At 42.0% G+C, this 16,509-nt stretch overlaps 1 pseudogene; it reads right to left on the reverse strand.

The window, feature by feature from the left end:
• Positions 1 to 16,509, reverse strand: part of LOC106586073 (PMS1 protein homolog 1-like) — a 30,564-nt pseudogene that overhangs the window by 12,852 nt on the left and 1,203 nt on the right.

The following is a 16,509-nucleotide window of genomic DNA, read 5'->3' on the forward strand; positions in this document are numbered from 1 at the left end:
ACTCAAATGGTGAAACACTAAATGTGATGTTCTTTGTTTGACTGTACATGCATGAAACAAACATTATGGAAAACATGCCTCACACTAAGTCATAGTTAGTAGTAGAATAATGTATTGGCAAGAATTTGGCACCGCCAACTTAAGAAGGTTACTAAGAAGGTTCAGCCAGACACAAGTCAGTATTCAACACCCATCCATGTCTAAGGACGTTGGGAGATGACGTGGAAACCGGACACTAGGGGCAACAGGGATGGCGGATGGGCGTTGTGGACAGGGATGGCGGATGGGCGTAAGCATCTGCCTCTAATTCCAATGGTTGCAAGTTCGAATCCAGCAATTTTGTTTTGAACCTATCCCAAACCTTAATCATTCAAGAGTTAATGCCTTAATTTAACCGTACTTCGAAATTTGACGTTTGGAACAACTTGGCAATTTCACGTTTGAGAAACATGGATGAACGTCTAATTGTGAGGTGAGATTGATAGCTTGTTGGGAAAGTTAGCCTAATCATTTAAACCACCTAAATATATTCCCTTTACATTTAGAATTTGAAACTCAAACATTCATTCCCAACTGCTTTTTCTATAACGCTGCAAAATCTGTATCATTCTCCATACCGTATATTCCAATGCATCAAACATTAGGGGCGGCAGGTAGCCTAGTGGTTAGAGCGTTGGACTAGTAACCGAAAGGTTGCAAGATCAAATCCCCGAGCTGATTAGGTAAAAATCTGTCGTTCTGCCCCTGAACAAGGATGTTCCTAGGATGTCATTGAAAATAAGAATCTGTTCTTATTGTCTAGTTAAATAAAAGTCAAATAAATAAATAAATATTAAAATTACACATGCCCACCATGGTATTGGGTAGCTGCTGACATTTGAGAACACATCTGGTTTAGAAATCAAACTCTGGTCATGTTATTGCAGAGCACATTGTATACATTTTTGCCCAGCTGTTTTTTAGAGAAGATTGTATTGTAAGGTAGCTGTAATGTTCGTTTTTAAACCTCCATTCTAGCATACATGACACACACATTTTTCAATCTACATGCTTTTATTTGGGTTTCTATGCTAATTATATAACTGAATGTTTCTTTAAGCTAGTTACTTGAAATTGTATAAATATAACCATGCCAACACATGATCCAAACAGTTAATTCACCAACAGAGACAGAACTAATGAAGCACTGGCTTCTTCAGCAGGCAAATTTACATTTACAGTAGCTTGCTAGGCTAATCAAACTAACATTAGCCAGCTTCAATAAATTGGCTAAGTGGTCAATGGAGTTAACCCTTCATATGATCAAGACAATGTTCATTGCAAGCTGTATTTTTCAAGTGCACTCAAACAGATATTTATGTTACTTCAGTCATTACACACAGACAGCAGCTCAAGTTTTCATGTGAGGCTGTGTTTCAATGACTGTAAATCTGTGTTTACATCTTAGATAGAAGCCGGCCATTGGTTGCCTTCATCACGAGGGGTATGTACGGGAGTTCTGATTGGTTCCAAGTTTGGCAAATGTGCCTGTGCAGACAGTGTTGAAATATATTTTTTATGAAAATGTGCAAGACTTGAAGGTGCCAACAAATTTTCTAGTCTTTATAACAATGTTTCACTGATATACAAAAACATCTGCTCCCTCGAAGGAGATCAATCAACTTCACGTTTTTCGGCTTTCTGTCCACCACCTAGAATGTTGAGGCATTCCATAATGGATGCCTCAGAAGAATCTGCAGAATTTTCTGGCAAAATAAAAACCACCAACGATGAACTCTACAGGAAGACCAAAGGCCAGAACATCACATACCAAATCAAGATAAGAAGAATGCGTTCGCTTGGCCATGTTTTCCGGAAGGAGCAGGATAGCATCCCAAAAATTGCCCTAAGGTGGACCACCAGGGAAAAGAGAACCTGGAAGACCTAAAACTACCTGGCGCAGAACTGTGACAGACGGACGAGCTGGCCAAGATGAACCTCTCGTGGGGGCAAGGCACAACACGTGGCCAAGGACAGAGAGTGGTGGAAGGAACTCTCATTGTAGCCTTATGTCCCATAGGGGAAGAAGGAGTAAGTAAGTATAATGTAGATTGTCAATCAATTAAGCCCAAAAGGTTGTAACACTACAATAACATAATATTGCTGCTAATGCCTCTGGACCTTTCATCAGAGGGCAATGAGACGAAATCCCAGGTGTGCCACTGCTGCTATGTCCTAGAGGTAAGGTAAACTAAATTACACTCGTAAAAAGCCTGGTTTGGTGTAAGGGGGTAAAGGCAATTGAATCTGCTAACTTGCACTCCCATACGCTTCCGAGTAAATGATTATTTTGGCTTATGGCACTGCATCCACACATGCAACTGACCTGTGTTACTAGAGTTCACATGAGAGCGATAACGATTCCTAGAAGTGGCGTGCCCCTTAACAGTGGCGGCGGAAAGGAGCCAAATATTTGCCTCGTCTTATTTCACGTTTAAGACAGTTGTAACATAAGGCGGGATTCTAAACAGATGTCTTTTTCCATACACTCGCCCATACCTTACATAAGTTCCACACGTAGGCTAACGCTGAGACACATTTTCCGTCCTTTCAATTACTTTAATATTGGTACGCAGTAATCCACGATAATTGGGTGGAGTGCTTTCAGTAGAGGGTAATGATGTTATTCCATGATGCTGGTTGAGTTGTTCAGTCTCAGTGGATGTAGATCAGAAGATAATGCCATTTATGATTTGTTTTACTGGCATGTGGATGTGCATCTGGATGTTGTTAGAAAAGAAAAAGGGGGATACCTAGTCAGTCAGTTGCACAACTGAATGCATTCAACTAAAATGTGTCTTCCGCTTTTAACCCAACCCCTCTGAATCAGAGAGGTGCGGGGGGCTGACTTAATCGACATCCACGTCTTCGGCACCCGGGGATCAGCGGGTTAACCGACTTGCTCAGGGGCAGAACAACAGATTTTTACCTTGTCAGCTCTGGGATTCTATTTTTTCAAAAGTCCCTAATGGCAGTACGACGTGCATTGCTTATCTTTGATATGGGGCGGCAGGTAGCCTAATTGTTAGAGCGTTGGACTAGTAACCGAAAGGTTGCAAGATCAAGGCAATTAACCCACTGTTCCTAGGCTGTCATTGAAAATAAGAATTTGTTCTTAACTGACTTGCCTAGTTAAATAAAGGTAAAAAAATTTATATATATGTCCAATTTAAAACAATTCTTCACTATTAGGGAAGCACAAAGGTGGGTGACCTCTCTCGTGCTGAATCATGAGTCACTATTACAGTGTGCTGTACTATACAGATACCACCGAAAATCATGGCCTCTCAGCTGTGGAAAGGCAATTAAAGCAGGGTCACAAAATGTAAGGTTTGTGTAACTTCCTAAAGTTTCACAAAAATGTTCCATTGCATTTTCTGAATTTTATTCATATCAGTTTCGTTCTCCTATCTTATTTTTATTAGACGAAACCGCAACAAAGCGAAATACTCGAACATGTTCATAATTTATATACTGAACAAAAATATAAATGCAACATGTGAAGTGTTGGTCCCATGTTTCATGAGCTGAAATAAAAGATCCCAAATGCAGCAAAGGCTTATTTCTCTCATATGTTGTGCACAAATTTGTTTACATCCCTGTTAGTGAGCATTTCTCCTTTGCCAAGATTATCCATCCACCTGACAGGTGTGGCATATCAAGAAACTGATTAAACAGCATGATCATTACACAGGTGTACGTTGTACTGGGGGCAATAAAAGGAGACTCTAAAATGTGCAGTTTTGTCAGACAATCCAATGCCACAGAGGGTGCAATTGGCAAGCTAACTGCAGCAATGTCCACGAGCTGATGCCAGAGAATTGAATGTTCATTTCTCTACCATAAGCCGCCTCCAACATCATTTTAAAGAATTTGTCAGTACGTTTAACCTCACAAACACAGACGATGTGTAACCACACCAGTCCTCCACGTCCAGCTTCTTCACCTGCGGGATCGTCTGAGGCCAGCCACCCGGACAGCTGATGACACTGAGGAGTATTTCTGTCTTTAATAAAGCCTTTTTGTGGGGAAAACCCATTTGGATTGGCTGGGCTTGGCTACCAAGTGGGTGGGCCTACAGCTGGGCCTTGCCCAGTCATGTAAGGTCCATAGATTAGGGCCTAATGAATTTATTTCAAATCGTTGAAATTGTTGCATTTATATATTTGTTCAGTATAATTCAAGAAATGTGGCCCATCTTATGCACTTGCTGATTTTCCTTAGAACATCTTGATTACGAACAAGCCGCACCAGACGGGCAAGACAAAGGAGAGGGTTAGTGTGTGTCCACATACAGAATATTAAATTTATTAACCGTCTGACCAGCAAAATACCTTTGAGTGCTCAAGATGCATGGCATACTTTGGAAAAAGGAGATATTTCATGCAGAATACCTGTTTTACAGTGGAAAATATTGACCATGTAACCTAGTAATCAGATGCAGTCTGGAAAATATAAACATAGCTCATATTAACAATTCTGTCTGGGTAGCAACATGAATAAGCCAAGCAAAATTTCCAGGGCCATATTTTACACATGCAAGTGACAGGTCAATCTTTCTTTTTTTGCCTTGCTAATAATAACAAATGGAAACTGCTTCGAAGGTAAAGTCTGGAAACTCACTTCTTTCGGTCCTCCTCCCCCAGGTTTTTCCATCTCTCCTGCACGGCAGAGGTGATGTCCTGGAGGCTTGCTGCGGGCTTCTCCTGGAGAACCTCTGCCCGGGTCTCCCTCTCAAACAGGCAGCGGGGGACAGGGGGGTCCTCATGGTACGGCTACTGATCAGGTTGTAGGCCGTCAGTGACGCACGTTTCTCTGTTATAGCGTTGGACACCTTTTTGCCAGGGCTGCTCTGATCCTTGGCCTCGACCAGGCCCAGGTCACTGCTGCATCCGGTGGGCAGGTGGACCTTGACGGACTGCAGTGGCTCTCCTGTGGAGGGGTCTGTCAGAGCCGTGCCTCGGCTCCAACTCACTGCTGATAACTGCTCAACGTCTTTGTCAGGATGTTGGTCATGGCTGTTGAGCCTCTCCAGGCCTTTAGCTGGGCCTGGATTTGTTATCTCGCTGCAGGTCAAAGCAATTTCATCTTCCAGTAGTAAAAAAGTCAAAGTCCCCTGGGATTTGGTTGACTATCCAGTCTTCAGAGGAAGAGGAGGAGCTAGTGTTTACTGTCTGGTCACCAGCCACTACCCTGGATGGAGAGCCATCACCGTAGCCAAATGGCGCTTTGTCCACCGTGACACTGTGCTCCATAAGACTGTCCTCTACGTCAGCGTTTCCCCTACAGTTGCCCAGTGATAATGGGCAACTGTAGGCATCTTCTACAGTGACTGGTGGCACCTCAGCAGGAGACCCCGAACCAGGGCTTACACTGATCTTTACAGGAAACCTACTGATCGTAACAGTTTGTTGAGGGCTGATAGTTGTCACCCACTTCCCTTGAAAAATAGTTTGCCCTACAGCCAATTCTGTCGAATCAAAATAATTTGTATTAAACAATCAGATTTCGACAGAAATATGGCTGAGACTCAGGATAAGTTCAAGGAGAGGGGGTACAACAATGATCAGATTAATATTGCCATTGAGAAAATTCAAAACAAAACGAGACATGACCTTTTTCAAGGTCAGTCTCGCAAAAAGACGCATTCTTGCGTTCTCACTACCCGCTATTCAAAGTGCTCTGAACAAATTAAAGGAATCGTTCACAAACATTGGCACATTCTGAAATATGATGATAGTCTCGTTAATGTGTTTTCTGATCTTCCCCTGGTCGTATTCTCGCGGGGAAGAAATCTCAGAGACCAATTGGTACACTCTGATTTACCACCCCAAGATATTCCTGAACAACATCTATTTGCGCCCATACTGGATGGAAATTACAAGTGTAATGGCTGTGCTCAATGCAATGGCACTTATAAATGTAGATCCTTCAAACACCCCCAAACAGGGAAATCTATCCCAATTAAAGGTGTTATTACGTGTTCCACTAAGGCAGTTATTTATCTTATAACTTGTCCTTGTGGTAAAAATTATGTGGGTAAAACAAAGCGTGAATTAAAAGTACGTATCTCAGAGCATCGTAGCACCATTAGGTGCAAAAACTTAACTTACCCAGTTGCAGCCCACTTTTTGGAAGCAAACCATCCGATTTCGTCTCTGCGTTATATTGGTATCTAACATGTCACCCTCCCGAGGAGAGGGGGTGACCTTGATAATTTATTGTTGAAACGAGAGGCTGCCTGGATCTTTAATTTAAAGACCCTTGCTCCCTTCGGTCTCAACATAGACTTTGATCTGAAGCCATTCTTGTGATAATTGTGATTTTGCCATTGTAATTGTTTGTTAGATACATTTTAGACTACAAATGCTATGATCGTATGCTATCCATTTGTTTGTCTTTTTGTATGTTCTTTGTATGCCATTTTTTAAAATATTTCAGTTAACCAATGATATTAGGCCATACTTGGCCATGATTACAAACACCTGTGTGTCTCTTGACACTATATAAATGACTCATCTCGCAGTGTTTGATGATACCCTGATGAAGACAGCTTCGCTGTCGAAACGTTGGTTATTCAATTTTTGCATCTGAGCTCTTAGAGTGTGCGGCTTTCCTTTATTTTCTAGTGTTCTACTCCGCTAGCCAGCACCTCGCCTTTAAAGGTGTGCGTTTCTTTTTTCTAGATTGCTTTGTCCACCGTGACACTGTGCTCCATAAGACTGTCCTCTACGTCAGCGTTTCCCCTACAGTTGCCCAGTGATAATGGGCAACTGTAGGCATCTTCTACAGTGACTGGTGGCACCTCAGCAGGAGACCCCGAACCAGGGCTATACAAGGAAACCAACAGCGTCTCCAATGCTGCCAGCACAGCCTCCTAACAGTCACAGTCTCTGTGAGAAATAACATAACACACTAATGCCCATGCTGTTCACTTTCCCTTCTTTACAGGCAGTGGCTGTGCACCCAGGTAATTGCACATTTAGTTAATATGGCTAAGGAACTGATTGGCAACTTACTGTTTACTGTCAGCACTTCCTATTTTTATCACAGAAAATCAATCAAGTTATTTTGAGGAGATAAATGAGATAGTTGGACAAAGGGCAAAGGGACAGTAACGTTAGCTAGCCAAAGCAAGTAAATGGATTCCTTGCTGTACCGTAGAGGCTACATGTAGGGAAATCATAAATTTGCTTACTGGATCTTGCATCGCATATTTGCAGCTGAATCAGTCAGAAAGCTGAAAAGGATGAATTGACTGGTAACTGGTTCTGCAGCTACTGTCCGTTTTTATAAATCTTTCGAACATCCTCAATCATATTTAGTTTCCCCTAAGTTTAGTATTCTTTCAACCAAAGCTCATAGAATGATAGTGGTAGTGTGGAACATGAATCTGTCCGCAAGGAAATTGAGGAAAAAAGGAGAAAACGGAACCTTGTTCTGGTGCAGAATCTGGGTCTTCTTGGGGGTCAGGTTGACGTCTACAGTGGATGCGGGAACAGTGATGTTGAGCATCATAGTGGGATAACGGCTGCGGGCAGAGTCTGCCGGGTACTGAGCCAGGTAGTGCTGCCGGACCACCTGATGGTCAAGCAGAGAGAACATATCAGAACTGCAGTGGTGATACTATGAGCAATGCTTCACAGTGACAGTGGTTTAGCATCTACATAACAAAGTGACTTTATCAATGACAGCGAGAGCTACTTTTGGGATAACAGACAGGCCTATGTGATGACAAAGTGATACTTGAGAGGACCACAATGGAAATCAGCCTTCATTGCTGTCTTCAGCTGGAGCGGCTTTACATATGTATTTTTAATCTTCAGGTAAATAAAACATTGGGTGTGCTTCTAAAAAAAATCCTAATTATGAATGCGGTCTATGACTTCCTTGGACGACTTGTGTGAATGTAGGGTAAACGAAGTGTGAATGTAGGGTAAACGAAGTGTGAATGTAGGGTAAACGAAGTGTGAATGTAACTGTACAACTAAGAGAACAAATACCCACATCTAAAATACTTTGTCCAAGCAATTTGAGAAGCTATTGTTTATAGAACACCTCTATCATATTGGCTGCCTATTTTCTTTACCCAAACCACAACAAACATCTGAAACACGTGTACATTTCATGAACACAAAAAGCATGTTTTTAGCTTCATGGTATTTTTCTGGTGGACAGGTCGATCATTCAAAGATAGATGTTTTGTTGGGGTTACTGGATCTTGCTAAAGAGCAATCCATAGCAGGTTTGGGAAAGAATCCATCCATCACAATCTGTTAAAAGATATAAAATCAATATACTAACTGGGGAACAATTTCAGTGAAAAACAAATGTATAGTACACAGGCCGGTAGAATGTTAAGTAGACATCTTTACATAGCTACTGTAGTTACAAACATGCTTTTTGCATAATTTGTAACAATATGTAGCTATCTACACTGTACTTACAAGGTATCTGTCATTTAAAACACCATGTAAAAATACATAAGTGCTAAAGGGATAGTTCACCCAAATTTCAAAATTACTTATTTGTTTCCTTCTATGGACAAGGAGAGACAGTTCTCTATGCTTCATTGTTTACCTAGGCACTGCACTGTCACCAACCGCTTACAATAACGTTTTCTTACCAAAAACCAGACGCCCAATATTAGCATGTTTAAAATTTCACGGCCAAACCATGTTAACTTCAAACCAAGTTATTAAAAAATACAATCTCATGGACTTTGAGATTTTAAAAAGTACACTATCAAATTCATGTCAGATCCTCAAGGGTTTTAAATCTTAAAGGATTCACATGGCTTTTTCTTCTCAACACAAAAACATCACACGCTGTAGACACTTTGAAAAAGCTTGAACAACCAATGACACCTAAATGCTGTTGCCTTCTAAACTCGAACAAAACTGTTCATGTTGGCGGCATGCGATAGACAAGTGTTGGCGAAAAGAGAAACTGCTCTAAATTACTTAATTAGCAGATCTCTCACTGCATGACTTGGGCAAACAATTCTAAATTAACAAGCTTTGCAGTTGACGAGCATCAGGGTCATACAACTGGAGTTTTAAACTCTCTAATTACTGGCATTGAGACCTTGATAATAGCTGTGTACATTACATATACTTTGCCATTACAACATTAGTCAATTACTGTGATACAGTTGATCCTGCCTGCCTGGCCATGAATGAGCCCTATTATTCCATTCTGAGTCGTGTAGAGGCATCTGGGCCTCATTGGCAGCAGTGTTCACTGCCACAGGACCCTGCTCTGGTAACTAGAAAAGCAGCACAGAAAAACTGACCCAGGTCCACTGCCGATACTTTGATACATTTAAAGCTAAGTCTCTTAAACTCTCGATTTGTCCACTCAATCAAGGAGTGACCACGAGTATGGACTTTATTTCCCCCAATAATATTTTTTATATTGAAAATTTGTTAATCAAGTCTATCTTGCCTAAAGTGATGAAATACTTGAGAAAGATAATAGGCTCCAGAGATATAGGAAAATAATAAAACAAACCAAGTGAGAACTCTGAGGTTTGTTAAATCTGCAAGAAGATCTACCTAAATCTGCAAAACAGAGGTCCTAGGATTGACACAAAGTCCTAAGATTGATGCAAACCTTTCTCAGGTGACATGAGCAATAGGCCGGGGCTGTGTTCCCCAGTCTGTCTGCACACGTCTTCACGTGTCACACCCATGAGCCCGGAACTGGAACACATCTTGGCTTGGTGTCCTACCTGATGAGTGATCATCTTTTCCTGGCTAATGACTGATTATTCAAGCAGATCTCTCACCGCATAAATTAAGAGGGTGGGACATTCTAAGAATTGTTGAGAGAAAAGTACAATAAATTTGTACACAAAAACATTTCCTTATCCTGCAAATGATGTTCATGAGCCAGACCTATGGCTAATATTATATAACAGGCAAGAGAGGAACAAATTGCAAAGCAATCACTGTGGCTGGGCTATATATAGTGCTGTACCACAAAACAAAACACTATCCTCACACATGGAAGAAGTAGTTCCAGGGACACATAGTTTTGTTTTAGATTGGCACACTGATCATTTTAATGAGCAATACAAAACTTCTCATAACTTTTAAAACACATAGTAAATGGAAAGCCAGTTCATTGATGCAACACTGTTTGAGGTTTTGCGGGTACATGTGGTTTCCTCTCGTTCAGCTCATTATCTACTCATTAGGTCAGGTTATGAGAGCACCAATGGCACCTTTGCTCAAAAGGGCATGGTTGTAGGTTGTCACGTTGCCAAAATAAGTGTAACATTTTGTTCCACAAGGGGCATGGCTCCTACATCAACTTGCCAGAGTTGTGTGTGGAATCTTTGAACTGGATTCCGTGATCGCTAAGCTTCGGCCAGAGAAGGGGGAGGCAATAAGTGTTCTTTCATTGCTACAGGGAGTGGAGGACAAAGGCCAAAGGTCCTTGTCATAACTGGGCTCCAGAGTCCTGCTGCAAAATAACAACAAAGGAAACGGGGGAAAAGGGACTTGCGCTCCATATCTGTCAGGCCACATTAGCCGGGAGATGCACGGCAGGTAGCAGCCACACAACGCCTACCGTGACCAAGCAGAAACTTAACGCTCCACAGCCAACTCAATTACCAGCAGCAAAGCAAATCTCTCTCACACAGAAGGAGAAAAGGGCATGGACATAGCTGCCCAACAGCCAGCCAACATCACATACTGGCTTGATTTCAAGAGTTCTTGATGCAGCCATTTTACAAGCTTGCTGTCTAGTATTTCTCTTGGGTTTTTCACTTGCAGTCAGTCACACAGACAGTGGACCTGTTTGTCTTGCAGCTCAACCACCACCTTCCAGAGAAAGGTTCATGCAGACTGGAACACACCCAGGGTATGGGGAGAGGGTCTCTGGGACCCCTGGTGTTGGCCAAGACTGGAGGGCAGTGGGAGGACGAGTGGCTGGGTGCCAGTGCACCCGTGCTATGTCTCTCTATGACGCTGGGCCATCCACATGCACCACGGGCCACAAATTAGACACATGCTATCTTTAATGGTGACCAGTTTTGCATCACTCATTGTTCTCCTAATCCTGGTTAGGAGAAATTGCCAATCTCAGGGCACTTACTGTAAAGCAAAACAATGTGACATGTACTTTTGGGAGATATGGAAGTCTGAATTGAATCAGTAAATTAGTAATTGGTGTCATTGAGCACTGCAGGAAAGGACAGCACTGCAAGAGCAGCAATATTTAAGTCAAGCTAAGTGTGGACACCTCCAAGAACAGCTGCCATCAATGTAATTGTCTGCATCTGCATCATTTCCAATCGCCATAAAAAAATATGTCAATATATTTTTATATATTTTCCTTTATTATTTTACCTTAACCCTACTACCCCTCCCCTAACTGGAGTAAACTAATGGACATCTGCACCTAACCTTCTACTTCCAGCTTATACATACTACATACACTTTACAGATACAGTATATTTTACAATAGTTATCTTTTGTTTGTATTTAGTCTCATCCTTCAGCTACCCTCAACCTCTCCCATCTATCTCTGAAGACCATCCAGTTTTGATTTCTATTTGACACGTTTTTCAACTGTGCTGTTTCACAAAAATTCTGAACCTTTCTATTCTCATAGTTTATTTTTAAATCACCCAGCAGTGCTACTTGCAGAGTTAGCTCCAGATAAGTGTTGCAATTCTTCAGCCATTCCTGAACCTGCGACCAAAAACAAGCTACATATGGACAGCATCAAAACAAATTATCTAATGTTTGTCTCTTCGCAGCAAAATAGGCAAAAAAAAAAAATAAATACAAATCTTTGTGTTTCACTTATTTAGCATTGTTACATGACATTTTTGCAGTATAAGAGTGTTGTTTTATCTCCGATGACTGGTTTGGATGGAGCAGGGCCATGACGGAGTGATGCTGGTGTTTGACTGACCTCTGGTTGTTCTTGTTGATGGTGGACTAAAAAGCAGGTGGGCCACAGCGTTGGCCCACAGCATAGCCATGAGAGCAATCCTGTGATCGGACACCTTGGCCTTCTGCCACACCACCACCTGCAACAACACGCAGCAGCTTATTTTCAGTCCACCTAAAAAAAGACCACCTGCCGGATCTCGCATTCAAAACAGCAGACCCTGATGACCAATCAAAGCCTCTTCTTCAGCACTTCCCTTACCTGTGTGGATCGCTCAGAGAGAGGTTCAACAATAGCCCTATTCGCATGGGACTTGAATTACTATAGAACGTAGGTTATGTAATTATTTCCCCCCAGTATGTCTGTTTTTCCCCAGAGGACGATTCGGACGGGATTAGTTTTACCAAACTGTCCCCTGTAATTCTTTTTCCCCCCCATTATGATGGAAGCCTGGAGGCTGTTCTAGGCCTGAGGATATTTCAACTTGTCTAAGGATAGCCTAATAATGGCTTTCAGTTGGAAGAATGTCAAAATGATATCAATAAGAACCATGAACTAACTGCATGCAGACATTTAATTAACTGGCAATTTTGGCAATTTATCAATTCATTGGCACAATATCATCCGCTTAATCTTTAAAAAGAGTAAAAAGCTGACGAGACAAAAACAGAACATTAATCTATAGGGTACGTGCATAGCATTATATTTTAAGCATCCATTTGTTCCCATGTTCTAACCCAAACTGCAAGCAGCACCTGCTAAACACAGTAATACCCCCTAAGTATTATCAGAGGACCTTGGAGTCTGCATGCCAAAAAAACAGTAGGTTATTCTGGCTGGAATGATCACTCTCCCGTCATGTGAAAATGATTGACATGGCATATTCGCACAGATGTGGTGTTTTGTGCTGTGCACATAATTACATTACCCGACCTCCCCCAGTAAAACTAATCCCGTCCGAATAGGGCTTATGTGTCTCATCTGTTCTAAAAAGGCCTAAACCAGACCAGAGGGGTTTGGGGATGACTAGAGAACAAGCTACTGTGCGCTGATGCCTATGTCACGTCACAAACTGTGAGAGCAGTTCGACTGAATAAACGGACAGCACTTCACACCATTCCCAAATCAGCATGTTGTCTGAACATATTATTCAACCCACTGGATCAATGTACACTACATAATGAAAGCAGATACACAGTGACCACAAGGTTACGCAATCTTCCTCATCTCTGTGCAACCTCCACCGAAGGCTTGGAATCCTCTACTTTTCCTTCATGTCCGATATATGTGAGAGAAAATTAGTCCGAGACTAAAAGAGAACATATTTTCACACCCATGGGTGGGCTTGTCGTTGACGTGTCCACCAGCGAGTATATCTCCTGGGTGTTGATTTCTGAAAGTATGCTGTCCGCAGCAGCACACGTCTCTGCTATGAAATATGCAATTTGGTGACTGTAAACGGATCACACCCGTAAACAGCACTTGGAGAAGCCATGAAACCCAACACAGGCCGAAGTGCAAAGTTCGGGATACAGATATGCCTCCCAAGTGCTGATGCCATGAAATGGGGGCACGCTCCTCCCTTGATGATGTCAGAGTGATTTCAATGAAAAGTATACAGTGGTGTTATACCTCTGACCCCTTCCCTTAATGTTTTATTCCAAGTGGCCACTGACTGAAACTGAATCTGGGGTTAAATCTGCAGCCCAGTGTTCTACAGCTTTCTCTGCCGGTCTTCCTTTCTTCCATAACTCAGCTCCAAAGGCATTCAGAGTTCACTAAATATGACTACGGGAGGGAGTGGGTTCAGGTCATGGGAAATTGCGCATCTTTTCACTGGCACCACAAAATAATCTCTGTAATCTGGACAGCGTGCCCGGCAAGAACTGAATGGATTCCTGCACAGCATAAACATGTCAAATTCCCACACAAATTTGGTATAATAATTGGTGTGCTATTAAATGAGAACCTGCGTAAAAAGAACTCGAATTTTCAAGATACTGCAGTGACAGCATAAGCAATGTGTTACTAGGTTTTTTTTTAACAATAATTCCTTATTTCTCTGCAATACTTTATTGTCTCCCATTTAACCTCCTGGAAAGTTGTGATAAACGGTGGAAAAACTCCATCTTTACATAGATGCCATATCTAATAAGACTTTACTTTGTCAAGCAGAAACTTAGGCTAAATCACACATTTTCCACAAAATCAATCTCATTCACAAAATAAACCCACCTGTGCTCAATATACGGACATTTTAGGTGAAAAGAAGATAAATGTCCATGAAATTTTGGAGGAAGGCTTTTTGACATAGATGTGATGTGTGTTGTGTTAAATACACTGGAACTACTCCAATGCAGGTAACTTTTGAAAGACATGGGCCATTGATGAAGCTCTAACTAATCGCTGAGAGCAGTGACAGTGTTTGAGAGAATGAAAGAGAAGTATGACTAAAGAAAAAAGGTTTGCTTCACGTTTAAACCCTATCAACGACAACACTAAAGTATCAAATCATTGATGGCATTAATGATGCTTAAGCAGTGATTAATGGAGTTGGTATGCGGGGATTGGGTTTCACCCATGGAAATGCAAACAGATGAGGACACCTTGTGGTAGGAAGTGTTATTGTGTGCAAAAAGATTAATAAACAGTGAGAAGAAGTTATACCTTACTGTGAGTGAGGGTGAGTCTCAGCTCTGGTTTTACAGTGGCATACGCTATGAGAAGGTCCTGCACTTTCTTCTGCTCCTCCTTGTACTTTTTCACATTGGCGTAAAACTGCCTCCTCACTGGAAGATTCTTTAAAAAAGCTTCAGTGCACAGACTGTGGTACCTGAAATGACATCAAAGCCCATGTCTACCTATAAAATGTTTCTCTGTGACGTATACATAATACATTTCGTCGGAAACTGACTCCATTTCAGTAAAAAGGGAAATGCCAAACCTTGCCCTAGGTGAGGGCTTCTGGGAAACGACCCTGCCCGTGAGGTCAAGCGTGTACTGGGTGCCGACGTCGTCCTCGGCAGTCTTTGTCGTGACAGCTACCAGGTGGGAGACCACGAGGCAAATCTATCACAGCTGCTTATTACCACTTTGTACTTTTTCAAGCAGAACTTAGTGTAAAAGAGAGCCGCTTCTGACCTCTGCCACGGCGCATATGGAGCCCTGGGCCTTTCCTCTGAAGCCATATGTCTCCAGGCGCTCCAGGCCATCGTGGCTGCAGATTTTAGAGGTGTAGTATTTCACAGCCATCACAGCAGTATCAGCAGCTTTTATGCCTGAGCCACCGTCTATGATTTCTATTCAATCCAGACCATAATTCTCCTAAAACACATGAAATACATAAAATAGAGAATGTTCCGTATTGTCCCTTCAAAGAGCCTTGAAATCAGATTAGATTTTTTTGGTGTCATATTAACAGCTATGAGTTGTAAGTTCTTAAAGCCTCTTTTGTGGATTGATCTGATTATTATATACACTGAGTGTACAAAACATTAAGAACACCTGCTCTTTCCATGACAGACTGACCAGGTGAACGCTATAATCCCTTATTGATGTCACTTGTTAAATCCACTTCAGTGTAGATGAAGGGGAGGAGATGGGTTAAATAAGGATTTTTAAGCCTTGAGACAATTGAGGCATGGGTTGAGTATGTGGGGGTGTTCCTATTAGGAAGGTGTTCCAAATGTTTGGTATACTCAGTGTATGTTAGTGTCCACCCCAGCTCCGTTTCAATGAGGTGTAAGTACAAGAAATTATAAATTGTGCTTCAAATAAATTGGGCTCCTCAGTGGCACAGCGGTCTAAGGCACTGCATCTCAGTGCTAGAGGCATCACTACAGACCCTGGTACGATCCCGGGCTGTATCACAACCAGCCGTGATCGGGAGTCCCATAGGGCGGTGCACAATTGGCCCAGCGTTGTGCGGGTTAGTGGAGGGGTAGGCCGTCATTGTAAAATATGAATTTGTTCTTAACTGGACTTGCCTAGTTAAATGAAGGCTAAATAAATACAAATAAAAAATATTTGCTTCCTTCCATACAGGCAGGTTTATGTGCTAGAGATACTTGGAGGTCGTTTGATATTGATCATGTGGTGTTCAGTTCCGGAAAAATGTTTTCCTCTTGATAAGTGGATTTGCTTTCCTCTTGGCAATATAGGAGAAGAGTTGGAAATATTAGTCCAATAAAAAAGCTTCACTATGTCCTCAGAGGCTGGCTGTGCTGCCTGAAAGGATTACCGCTGACAGCTCATTAAGAAATGGCTCTGAAGTGGGCAAAGAGTGCACTCATGAGAGAGAACTCAAGTATTCCCCCATGCCAAGAAAAACAAATTCACAGAGAGAGCAGGTGAGCCGAGCCCACTCGAAATGGGAAAATATCTGAGGAATTCAGATGACATGACCATATGCGTACACTATAACCATTTCTGACAGTATTGAGAGTTGGAGAGGGTGTGTGTATAGTTGCATACATTTTATCAGGACATGTGGACAGGATACCTTTAAGTAGGCCTAATTCCAACCAGGGAAAACAAGTAAAATAGCTATGTGCTTTACAA

Source organism: Salmo salar, chromosome ssa25 (assembly GCF_905237065.1).
Source record: "Salmo salar chromosome ssa25, Ssal_v3.1, whole genome shotgun sequence".
In the NCBI taxonomy this organism is placed as follows: domain Eukaryota; kingdom Metazoa; phylum Chordata; class Actinopteri; order Salmoniformes; family Salmonidae; genus Salmo; species Salmo salar.